Below are 11,374 nucleotides of genomic sequence, written 5' to 3'. Positions count from 1 at the left end.
TGTTTACTTTATGGGCCAATGCAGGCGTGGCGTTGCCAGATATTTAAAAACTGCAAAAGCTTTAAGAGTTTTAGTTCGCTTTAAGGCATTAGCACGTATTGATGGACAGCTCACTAAGCAGCCAAACACCCACACACACACATATACACACACACACACACACACAACTAAGTACACAATTTACTAATTAAATACACAAATAGTTTTGAATTGAACCACTAAATTGTAGCATAGAGAACTGAACTAATTGATGAATATAAATAAATGAAATAAAATAAAAAACAAACAATAATTGTGCATAGAAATAGTAAGCGCTCTATATGAACATGTATGTAATTGTGTGTGTGAAAAACTAAAAAAGAAAAGCAGGAGAAAATAGAGGATAGAATTGTGGAAAAAGTATTTGTATAACTTTTGGTGAAATTATTTTGGCCTTTCGAAATAATGTTGGTAATTATTAAAGAACGAGAAAAAGTCAATAAAACAAGAATAAACAAAAATCACAAATGAATAAATTGTTTGCAATTTGTAAATTTAATTGCAACACACACAGAACACACACACACATAAATATTGCTAATAAACATTTATATATATATATTTTGATATAAATAAATATGCGTTTGATTCTATTTTAATTGCTGTGGGGCGCATATTGAAATTCTCCTGCTAATTTTGCTAATGAATGGGGATATTCAATTTGTTAAAATACCTAGAGCTGGAGCTGGACCAAATTAAGGTATCAAATCAAAAAGCATAACACATAATGAAGTAATATAAAATTTTCCTTTTGCTTTGTTTTTGCTGCTGCTGCTGTTGTTGTTGCTGCTGATTTTTTTTAGCGCTCACCTGCCAATAATAAAAAGATGTTGCCCCAAAGAGTCCTTGAGCGCGTCCCGTGTTGTATCCCATTGATTCGGTTACTTTGACAACCAATATGCGTTGCCCGGATCCGGGGATGCTGTATGCTTACGTATGCTCATAACACACACACAGACACCCACACACAAACACACACAAATACACACACTTAGCTGGCTTCGTTGACGCCAAGCGTAATAGCAGCAAGAACAACAACAGCAATTGGAACAAGTAAATATTGTTTGCTTGAGAGTGCTCGACTAGTTGTATACCCTGAACTCGATATGGACTTACAAATACAAGTACAAATACTTCATTTGAATTCGCCATACATACAAAGTTATATCTTATAGTCATTGATTATTATAGCTTCAAGAACTCAGGCTCATAATACAATGGAACAATATTAAGAGATTGGTAAGAGCACAGAAGCTTACCCAATTTATAATAATTTATATAAATATATAACATATATTTATGTAACATATAAGTCTCAAACAGATATTGAATATATATAAAATATATTTATATTAAACGAAAAAGGTTTATCTTCAATTTAAAACTGACAGTCTGAAAGAGCTAAGCCGCTTTGAGTATTGGCTCAGGTCAATCAGATTAGAATTACTATAAAGGCTAATAAGATCTTGATACATTTTCTAGCAAGCATCAGAGCATATGCTTTTCGTCAGCTCTTGACGTGTTAAACTCGTATCTTAAGTCAGTTAAGCTGAGAATATAATGAATTATTGCTCTATAGATGCTCCTTTCCCTCGCTCCATCTCTTACTCTAAATTTATTTAAATTTACTCTAAAGATTTGTTAAAAGTGTAAAAAGGCTTTTAAAGGGGGAATTAGCAGCTTAAATTAAGCTAACTATACTTTGGAAAAATAATGTTTTTCCAGCTGTAACACGACTTCAAAAATCTGTTTACAGCTTCGCTGTCTGACGCCTTCGGCTCAACATATTATCTCATTATCTGTGTAATTTAATATTATATAGCTTAGCTTAGTCAAATACTACATATGCCCGCATTGACAAATATGATACCCTATTAATTTCTTGACAATGGGTATAATAAGAACAGTTGCCCTGTCTGTCACACAATTCAGCCGTAATGGCTGCTGGCGGGGGTTGGCGGCAACAGCTGCCACTTCAGGCAGTTCTTGTTGTTGTTTCTGTTGCTGGTTGTTATTATTATTATTATTATGTAATGCAGTCATTTAATTGGTAACAAATTGTATTGTTTGGCTTGGCATTTCTTTGCCAGCCAGTTGCTTTTGTACGCTTTTATGACTTTTCCAGGAAACCAAACCTAAGCATTCAACAAAATACAACAACAGCATTCATGCCTGACGCATGTATCCATGCGATAGGCTACATCCATAGGTAGATGTATCACATATGCTTAAAGCATGCCTTTAATGCAGCCGGAATGTGTGGGGGCAGAGTTCATCGTAGTTGCGAACTAGTTGTCCATGCAGGATCCGAATCAAAGCAAAACTTTTGGCGTGGCAGCATTTGGAAGCAACAGCAAAGCTTTTGGTTTTCGACTGCAATAAGCTTATGCGACTGCAATTAAAAAGTTGCCAAGCAGCAGCTGCAGCAACAGGACAACAAATTTGTGCTGCAAAGCAACCAAATTATCCTAACAATTTGTTTGGCAATATTCAAGTAATTGGCTCGGATTGCAAGCACAGATAGCAGCACGTATCCAACTGATTGGCGGCCCTTGAAGAAGCGAAGAGAGAGAAGCGCTGCGAAATGGAAAGTTATTAGTTGAGCGAACATAACCATAAAACTATTAGAGTTGCCATTGAGAGAAGTGAACTGAAAATGGAGAAGCGCAGAGAGAAGCGACAGTTCGAGCAAGTCAGCAGAGAGCAGCAGCGAAGTGTTAAAAAGCAATCAGCAAAGTTTCATCTTTGGCTCATCGATTTGCATTTACCTCTCTCAATACTCTAGTTGCTTTGTGAGTTGTTTTTTTTTTTCTGCCTTTGGTTGAAGTTTTTGATTTTGTTTTTGAGTTTATTTTTCGCTTTGGCTTTTGTTTAACTTCTCAGTTAGCTGCTTCCTTTGCTTTTCGCTTGTTTATTTCATTTCTCGCTTGTCTTCACTGTGGTCTTCAGCTGTTTGTTTTAGCTAAGGTTTATTTCTGGATTTACTTCTTGCGTTGCTTCTCGCTTTGGGTGTTATTTGACAGCTCGCGCAATTTCATGCATCTCAGCTTGATTTACTCTTATCGCTAAAGCTCTGACACTAGTTCCTTATTAACTTCTTGCACTGTTTCTTGCTCTGGAATTTACTTGACAGCCCGCTTAACTTCTCATTTCTCTTCTCGCCAAGGTTCATACTTCAATTTTCGATTGAGTTTTGAATTAACTTCCTGGAGTGCCTTTCGCTTCCCTTGACAGCTTAACTTCGTACTTCTCTACTTAAATTCGTCTGTATTTTGACTACCTCTAAAGCTCTGACTATTCTATATTAACTTCTTGCAGTGCTTCTCGCTTTGGGCTTTACTTGACAGCTCGCTTAACTTCTCATTTCTCTTCTTGCCAAGGTTCATACTTCAATTTTCGATCTAGTTCTGAATTAACTCCCTAGAGGACTTCTCGCTTTGGGCTTCACTTGACAGCTCTTGATTGTTGAACCAGTTAGAAAATTTCGTTTGATATTGACATAAATCTGTAATTAATTAAAAACTTATCTCGGCTGCTAGGAGTTTCTTGAAAATATTTCAACATTTCCCAGTCATTTGCAAGTGGCGATGACATTTTAATCCTTTGTCACAGTTTCTATAGAGCTGAGTTTGTTTCATGTGCTTATTAGGTATAAATAGATCATGTGGACGAGTTGCGACAATATGGCTGGCCTTATCATTGCGCAACAGCTGGCCGTGGTGTCCTTTTACCTATGCTTATCCTGGCGTTGCCATGGCACTCATTATCGCTATGCTGGAACCATTATGCAAGGAAGCCTTTTGCTGCCAGTCGAGTTGAATATTTGCGTTTCGAGTAACCAAACAACAGCTAGAACACGAGCACTGGGACGAGCATATAATTAACTTACAGTCTTACAAAACCAGCTAACAGCAGGCTGCTGTGCCAGTGCCTGTGCCTGTGCCTGTGCCTGTCCTGTCCTGTCTGTGGCTAAAACTTTCGATGGGTATAAATACTTTTAGTGGAACACACACACACCCATACACTCACTTATATATATAAGTGCTAAAACTGTATCATAATTTAGTCAGGGCGCGTGCTGGGGCAGCAAATGGAAATCTCTATTTGCTTTTTTTCGCTATTGACTCGTGTCCTTTGCTCTGCTTTGTGTTCAGGTATCCTCCCGTCATCCTTGCTGCCTGTCTGGCTGGCTGGCTGGCTGGCCAGCCACGTCCTAAATCGCACACTCGCACCTCGGCGCCAAATGTGATTTCAGCTTTGTGCTTGCTGAAAATATTTACTGCACAGAAACAACAACAGCAAAAAATGGACCAATTTTCGTACGGCTTTGTTTTTGTCCAGCGAGTGGCAAGCGGCGGCAGACAGCCAGTGTGAGCTGCCCACTCGGACTCCTACCGCTTGCCACGCCCACTTCAATTGTTCGACCTGTCACAACAGTAAGAGCATCAATATTTGTTGCTGCAATACAAACGCAAAAAAAAAATCTCCCTAAAGTGCGCTACACCTGTTCAATTTCGACTGCAGCGAACAGAGTTGAGCTGGCACAGAGTCTGCCTGAAAGTGCATATGCCTAGCCTACCCTGAGGTAGGGTATTCGCAAAGGCCAAGTTTTTTTGCTGCACATCGTTTTTGAGTTTTTGTTTCGGGTTTTCACTGTATTTTTTAGCTCTTTTTTAATTTACCGCCCATGGTCAAGCGTTAGACACGCCCATTTAAATGGCTGCATAGCCGCCGGGCACTGATATCTTTTTAATGCAGTTAACTAAACGAATTCAATGTACACTATGCAACAGAGACAAGCCCAACGGCCATTAATTATATAGAAAGATATATCCTTCAATGGACAACGACTATTTTCTAGCACTTTTAGATCTTGTGAATGGGGTGTGTTTGGCAGTTTCAATTATATAGGAAGTTAAGCTTGTAGGTGAAGCAAAGAGATAAGCGCAGTGTCTACTGGATTTAGCTCGTGACTGGAGTCTATCTTTGCTCTTTGCTTGATGCTATGAGAGAAGCGAAATGATAAGTGTTAGGCACTTCTTTACTTCTAGCTTTGCTTAAGTGATCATTGGCTAACTGACTCATGAAAGAAGCATAGCTTATGAGAGAAGCGAAGAGATAATATTGAAGAAGCAAATGTTTTCTTTGGTCTTCTGAACTTCTCCCTGGTTGATTAAACTAAGTGATGTAGATCTCTTTTGTCTTCTGTATTTCTTTTACTTCTTGCTTTGTTGACGCCCTGAATGATTGATCTGCTAAAAGACTTAAGAGAAGCGAAGAGATAAGTGATAGTGGAGCAAAGGCTCTCTTAGGCTTGTTGCATTTATATTTCTTATGCCTTGACTGATTTAACTATCATAAGATGCGGAAGAAGCGAAGAGATTCTTTCTTATATTTCAGACTGCTTTTTTGCTTCTCGCCTTGCTTCTCGTCTTGACTGATTGCCTAATTGAGCTATAAGAGATATCTTAACTTGACAGAGTTAGAGATAGCGAGAAAGAAGCGAAAAGATAAGTATTGTGAAGTCAGAGAATCGCATTTACTTTGCTTACTTTTTATTACTTAGCTTCTCGCTTTATTTCCTAGTTCCTGGCTTACTTATTCCCTTAGTTTGTTAACTGAACTCTGGATTTTCAAGTTGTAAATTTCTCTCACATTGATCATGTCAGTTAATCATAGAAAGAAAAGGCAAATATGTTAAACCTCTTAGACATATGTTTCTAATAACCATCATTTGAAGCTATATCACTTTGAGTTATTGTCCTCAGTCGCACTAAGTCCAATTAAGTCATTCTCTGCCGCTTAAGTCCTTGTCGATGATTCAATAATGTGCGAATGGGCTTAAGCTGCATCTGGGGAAGTATCAATGAAAGGATTCGGGGATTAGTAAATGTATTTTCAATGGAGTGTATCCAGAATGCGAGCCAGCCAATGGATATGTCGTTGCTGGCAACTGAAGCACGTTCGATTCGCAGCGTGAACGTAAACAGCGCATCGCATTTGGAGTCGAACATTCAGGATTCACAAATCAGAATTGTATCTGGGTGAAAGGGGGGCAAATTGAGATTAATAACAAAAAAAAAAGAAAAAAAATGAAACCGAAAAACCTGTAACGTGACAAATGCCGCAGGAGAGACGACCAAAGCAGCGGACGGTAGGATAAATGGACGGCAGGAGCCACAGTGCTTGAAGCATTAAAAGGAGATGCTGTGGCTGTGGCTGTGGCTGTGACTGTAGCTAAAGGTAAATCTGAGGCTGAGAATCGGTTTGGGGTTATTAGATTGAAATAAAATATTCGAATTGCTTCTTGGCAAGGACTAAATGCAAAAGCCAATGATTTGTAAGCATGGACACGGCCATGGACATGGACACAAGCATGGACAATGGACATGCATAGAGCATAGTGGGAGATCTCAATATACATATGTATATTTAAGTTTCCATTCAATTGAACAGGAGGCGAAATCGTTCAAAATGCCAGCCAAATTGAGAAGGAGAAGGCACAAATCAATTATATGCATTGGAGGCGGACGCTGCAGAAAGGGGGGCGAAAGGAAACACAAGACCATAAGAGGACACAGATCCAGAGAAAAGAGGAAAGGAGCGAAGAAAAAAACACAGAGCGAACAATAGACAACATTGGCAACCTGCTGCGCGTTGAGCTAATGCCGCAGCTCAGACAAACAAAAATTGACCCCCTCCACGGCCACGCCCATTGCCGACCCCCCCTCGGCGACGCACAATACGCTTTGTAGTCAATTGAAAGAAGCAAAAAAAACGAAGCTTTGAGATTGAGACCGGTTACTGGCCACTGGCTACTGGCGACAGCAGACTCTATTATAGAGGCACCTAGAGTGAGCGAGAATAGGGGCGTTTGTGTGGGCGTGACAGCTGAAACTGGAGTGGGCTGAGCTGAGCTGGGCTGGGCTGGGCTTTAGGTAAATTGCTTTTATTGCATACGTTTCGTGTCGCCATTTGAATTGCACTTAATTTCAATCAGACGCCCGCTGCTAAGCCACTTGAGCTAATTGTTTGGCTTTTGAGGGCAACAGCAGCAGTCGCTGTTTCCCGTCTAATTTGTAAATGCTCTGCGTGCTCAGCTCTAGCTGCTAGGTTACAGCTAGAGCAGCAGCATCTTCACTGCCAGCGACTTAACTTGGCTTTAAAATCAACTGAAGTGTACTTTGACTTTGACTCGATGTCGATGTCGCTGTCGCTGTCGCTGTGCTGTGCTGTGCTGTCTCAAGCTGCCTCCATCCATGTGGGTGGGCTGCTGGGATTGCCGCCCCAAAATTAATTGTAGTGGCGTTATGCGTGCTATTCGGAAATGACTGGCACTTTATAATTTCCAGCGGGAGTGTATCATTAGCCGTGGCTAAGCCGTCGTCGACCAGGCCAAAAAGCCAAAGTCGTAAGCCGGGAGGAGAGCAAGGTTGAAGTGCTTCAATCCGCGCCGCCGCTAATGGAACTTGCTTGTTGTTGCCACATTTGTAGTTGCTACATTTTCGCATTTAAACAAACAAGAAAACTTTTTGGCGTACTCTAAGCCCACTTCTTGCCAGGGCCAGCAACAGCCAGCAGGCAGCGCAGTGCGGGAACTTCTTTAGCTGGCGCGTGGCCTGGCAACGCATCAATAATGCGTTTTTCACTGCTCATACCCTGTAATCCGTGCGTATTTTATACCACATAGGCTATGCTATTTGGGCATTTATGATTTTAATAAGATGAGAGACTGAGGTATGTGAATTAAGTCGGGCACATCTGCACGAAATAGTTTCACTGTTCAAGTATATACTTTGAACTATATTTAACTAAAATATCTATCTTTAAATCTTTTTGTTTACAGAGTTTTGGTATCTGCATTTGCCATTTACTTAACCCATAGTGAGCTGAGCAGCTGAGCAGCTGCCGCTCTTCTCAAGTGTCCTAAGCTCCATCCACTCCTCCCTCTTCCTTCGGTTGGCTTGCTTTATCAGACATTTTCTCATTGATAAATAAAGATATTTTTGAATTGTTAAAACTAGTTTTGGTAGTCGGAGTAGCACTTTCAGATAGGCATAGAAGAGCTTGGCCTACGACTTAGTTACTAAGTTAAGCCCAATAGTTGGCTTTTGTGTTCAAAATTGAATTGTAAGCATTCTTAGTCTATATATGAAAAGTGTCTTTAGAAGCGTATTGAAAGCTCAAGCGCGATAGGTAACATTTCTAGTCCAAAGTCAAACAATGACTAATCAGTTTGATTTGAATTTGAATACCTTAAATGTTCAATAAATAAGTATGAGCTACAGCAGTGTTTAGATTTAATTATATAAAATAAATAGAGTTACAAAATGTTGCATTCAGTTGTATTATGCCTTAATTCAGAACTTTTACAAGAACATGCAAATGCAAATTGAATTGCAGGGTAACGCCAGGCCGTGCCACACTGCGCCAACTTCGTAGATTAAAGTGGAAAAAAGTGTTGTCTACTTCAAGGCAAATAAATATCCTGAGCGGCGCTGCTCCCAGCGGCGGCAGCGTCAACTGGACTTGACGATTTCAAAGGCTAACGGTATATTCCCATATGGCAAACGTGCCGCGTCTCATGACCTCATTTTCAAAATCGAAAAATCAGCGGGCGCAAAGCCCAAAGGAGCGCTCGATAAAACTTGGATTTAATACAAGTCAAAAGTGACTAAAGGGAGAGAGCGAGAGAAGCAGAAAGAGATATATATATATATATATATAGAATGAGCGAGGGTATGAAGTATATGGACATGCTATATAAAGACAGAGACTGCTATTCCCGCTGCTTCTGCTCCAGCTCCTGGTGAATCCAATTGAAGTGGCAACAATAACTAAATTAAAACTAAAGCCGCATGCCACTAGCGCGACAGGAGCATTAAGAGGGATAGTAAAAGGGGACGCACTGCGGTCGGGGCTTGGCTCCTGACGTCGAACACGCGCTTTGAATACGTTTAAGCAAATGCGTGCAGCTGCCCCTCGCCGCAGCTCGAATGCTGTGCGGGCAAATTAAAATGAAGCATTGCGGAATGATTTTGACGCTCAAACCCCAAACCCACAGCCCACAACCCCACCACGTCAAGGAGCGCATAAGAGAGAGACAGAGAGAGAGCGAGAGAAAGTCTCATAAGGATGTGCGTGTTGGGGTGGTTGGTTTCTTGGGTCACACGCATCCACACGCACAGCTGGCTGCTAAGCAGACTGGCGCCAAAATTGTGGCTGACTTCACAGATTTTTCATGACGATGACAAGTTGACGGCTTAGCTTGGCATGGCCATAAGGATATGCGGCAACTGGCACTGGCTCGGGCTCTGGCTCTGGCTATGGCTCTGGCTCAGGCTTTGGCTTTGGCTTTAGCTTTACCGGCCATGCCCAGCAGCCATGGCTGCATGACTCCTTGACTCTATAGCTGTCGCACGGACTGGCTCGTTAATGCCGCCCAGCGCCACAGGGCAACTCAGACTCGAGACTGCCTCGCACTCTGGCTCTCATCCATTCCCCTGCCCCTTCGTTCCCGCTCTCTCGGAAGCATCTACATGTGGCTGTGTGTAGGTGACATGTCCTGACACAACACAGCAAGAAGGCGAGTGACGCCCGCTCGCAACGAGGCGCCAGCTCATCAACTACAACTACTACTCTGGCCCGAGCTCTAGTTCCACATGGAGTCCAAGCCAGCGCCCGTTTGGCTACAGCCCACACGACCCGCTTGGCATGGCAACGCGCTTGCTGCTCCTGTTCCTGTTGCTGATCCTTGGGGAGATAGCAGGAGCAGCCAGAGAAAAATACTTGCCAAGTGTCATTCGGGGGTTGCTCCTTTATGTTGTTGCTGTTGTTGTTTTAAGTTGTCGCCGCATTAAAAAATAGAAATAGCAGCAACAGCAGCAGCAGCAGCTCGCTCCATATGGCTGCTTGGCGCACAACCAGACCCAGTTCCACTTTTGTGTTTTCTTTTTTTTACCCAACAAAGCACCCAAGAAGCGACCCTTCTCACAGCAATTGGCGGGTGACCGGGGTCGGAGGCTTCGGCGCTTTGGTGGGGTTGATTTTGACAAACGTTTCGCTGTTGGACGCCCGCTGTTGCTCGTTTTCATAATCGGGCGGTAATTGTACACCAATTTGACTTATGAATATAAATTAACTGCGAAACGTGCGACAGTAAAATAACACACACTGACCATACACACACATGTGAGTGTGTGTGTGTGTGTGTGTGCGTGACTCAGTCACAGCAGGCAGCTGTAGGCGTGGCAGAGACACTAGAAATTATGTGACATCAAGATCTTTCCACAATATTGTCAACAATATTGTAGACAAGATTGTGAAAACAAGTGAAATACTTGTTGTCCAGATCTTTATCGTATAATTCAGATTAGAGTTAAGTTAAATGCCGATATATAGATAGAGATATATAGATATATTGATAGAGCGATATATAGATAGAGCGATATACAGATACAGATACAGATACAGATACAGATACAGATACAGATACAGATATAGATATAGATATAGATATAGATATAGATATAGATATAGATATAGATATAGATATAGATATAGATATAGATATAGATATAGATATAGATATAGATATAGATATAGATATAGATATAGATATAGATATAGATATAGATATAGATATAGATATAGATATAGATATAGATATAGATATAGATATAGATATAGATATAGATATAGATATAGATATAGATATAGATATAGATATAGATATAGATATAGATATAGATATAGATATAGATATAGATATAGATATAGATATAGATATAGATATAGATATAGATATAGATATAGATATAGATATAGATATAGATATAGATATAGATATAGATATAGATATAGATATAGATATAGATATAGATATAGATATAGATATAGATATAGATATAGATATAGATATAGATATAGATATAGATATAGATATAGATATAGATATAGATATAGATATAGATATAGATATAGATATAGATATAGATATAGATATAGATATAGATATAGATATAGATATAGATATAGATATAGATATAGATATAGATATAGATATAGATATAGATATAGATATAGATATAGATATAGATATGGATATAGATATAGATATAGATATAGATATAGATATAGATATAGATATAGATATAAATTCTTGAAAAAAATAAATTTTCTTTTATAAAATTCATCAAAAATGTTGTTTTAAAAATATCAAAAACATATGATTAAACTGTATATATATTAAAATAAGTATAATCCAAATTTTAGAGCTCGAATTATGAGTAGCTGCTAGCTGTGATAATAATTTTATTATTTCTTGAGTTTAATT

The 11,374-nt window shown here is 39.8% G+C and overlaps 1 long non-coding RNA gene across 1 annotated transcript; it reads right to left on the bottom strand.

Annotated features, from left to right (window-relative positions):
- Positions 1 to 3,972: 3,972 nt before the first annotated feature.
- LOC115483469 lies at positions 3,973 to 5,656 on the bottom strand. Its single transcript, XR_003944358.1, has 3 exons — positions 5,592 to 5,656; positions 4,069 to 4,464; positions 3,973 to 4,014 (listed from the first exon to the last, which is right to left on the bottom strand). It is a non-coding gene; the product is annotated as an uncharacterized LOC115483469 (long non-coding RNA).
- Positions 5,657 to 11,374: the final 5,718 nt, after the last annotated feature.

The sequence above is a fragment of the Drosophila hydei genome, unplaced genomic scaffold (assembly GCF_003285905.1).
Source record: "Drosophila hydei strain 15085-1641.00,03,60 unplaced genomic scaffold, DhydRS2 tig00008134-arrow-pilon, whole genome shotgun sequence".
NCBI lineage: Eukaryota > Metazoa > Arthropoda > Insecta > Diptera > Drosophilidae > Drosophila > Drosophila hydei.
The sequence above is the reverse complement of the archived record's forward strand: the minus strand, read 5'-3'. Positions and strand labels throughout refer to the sequence as shown.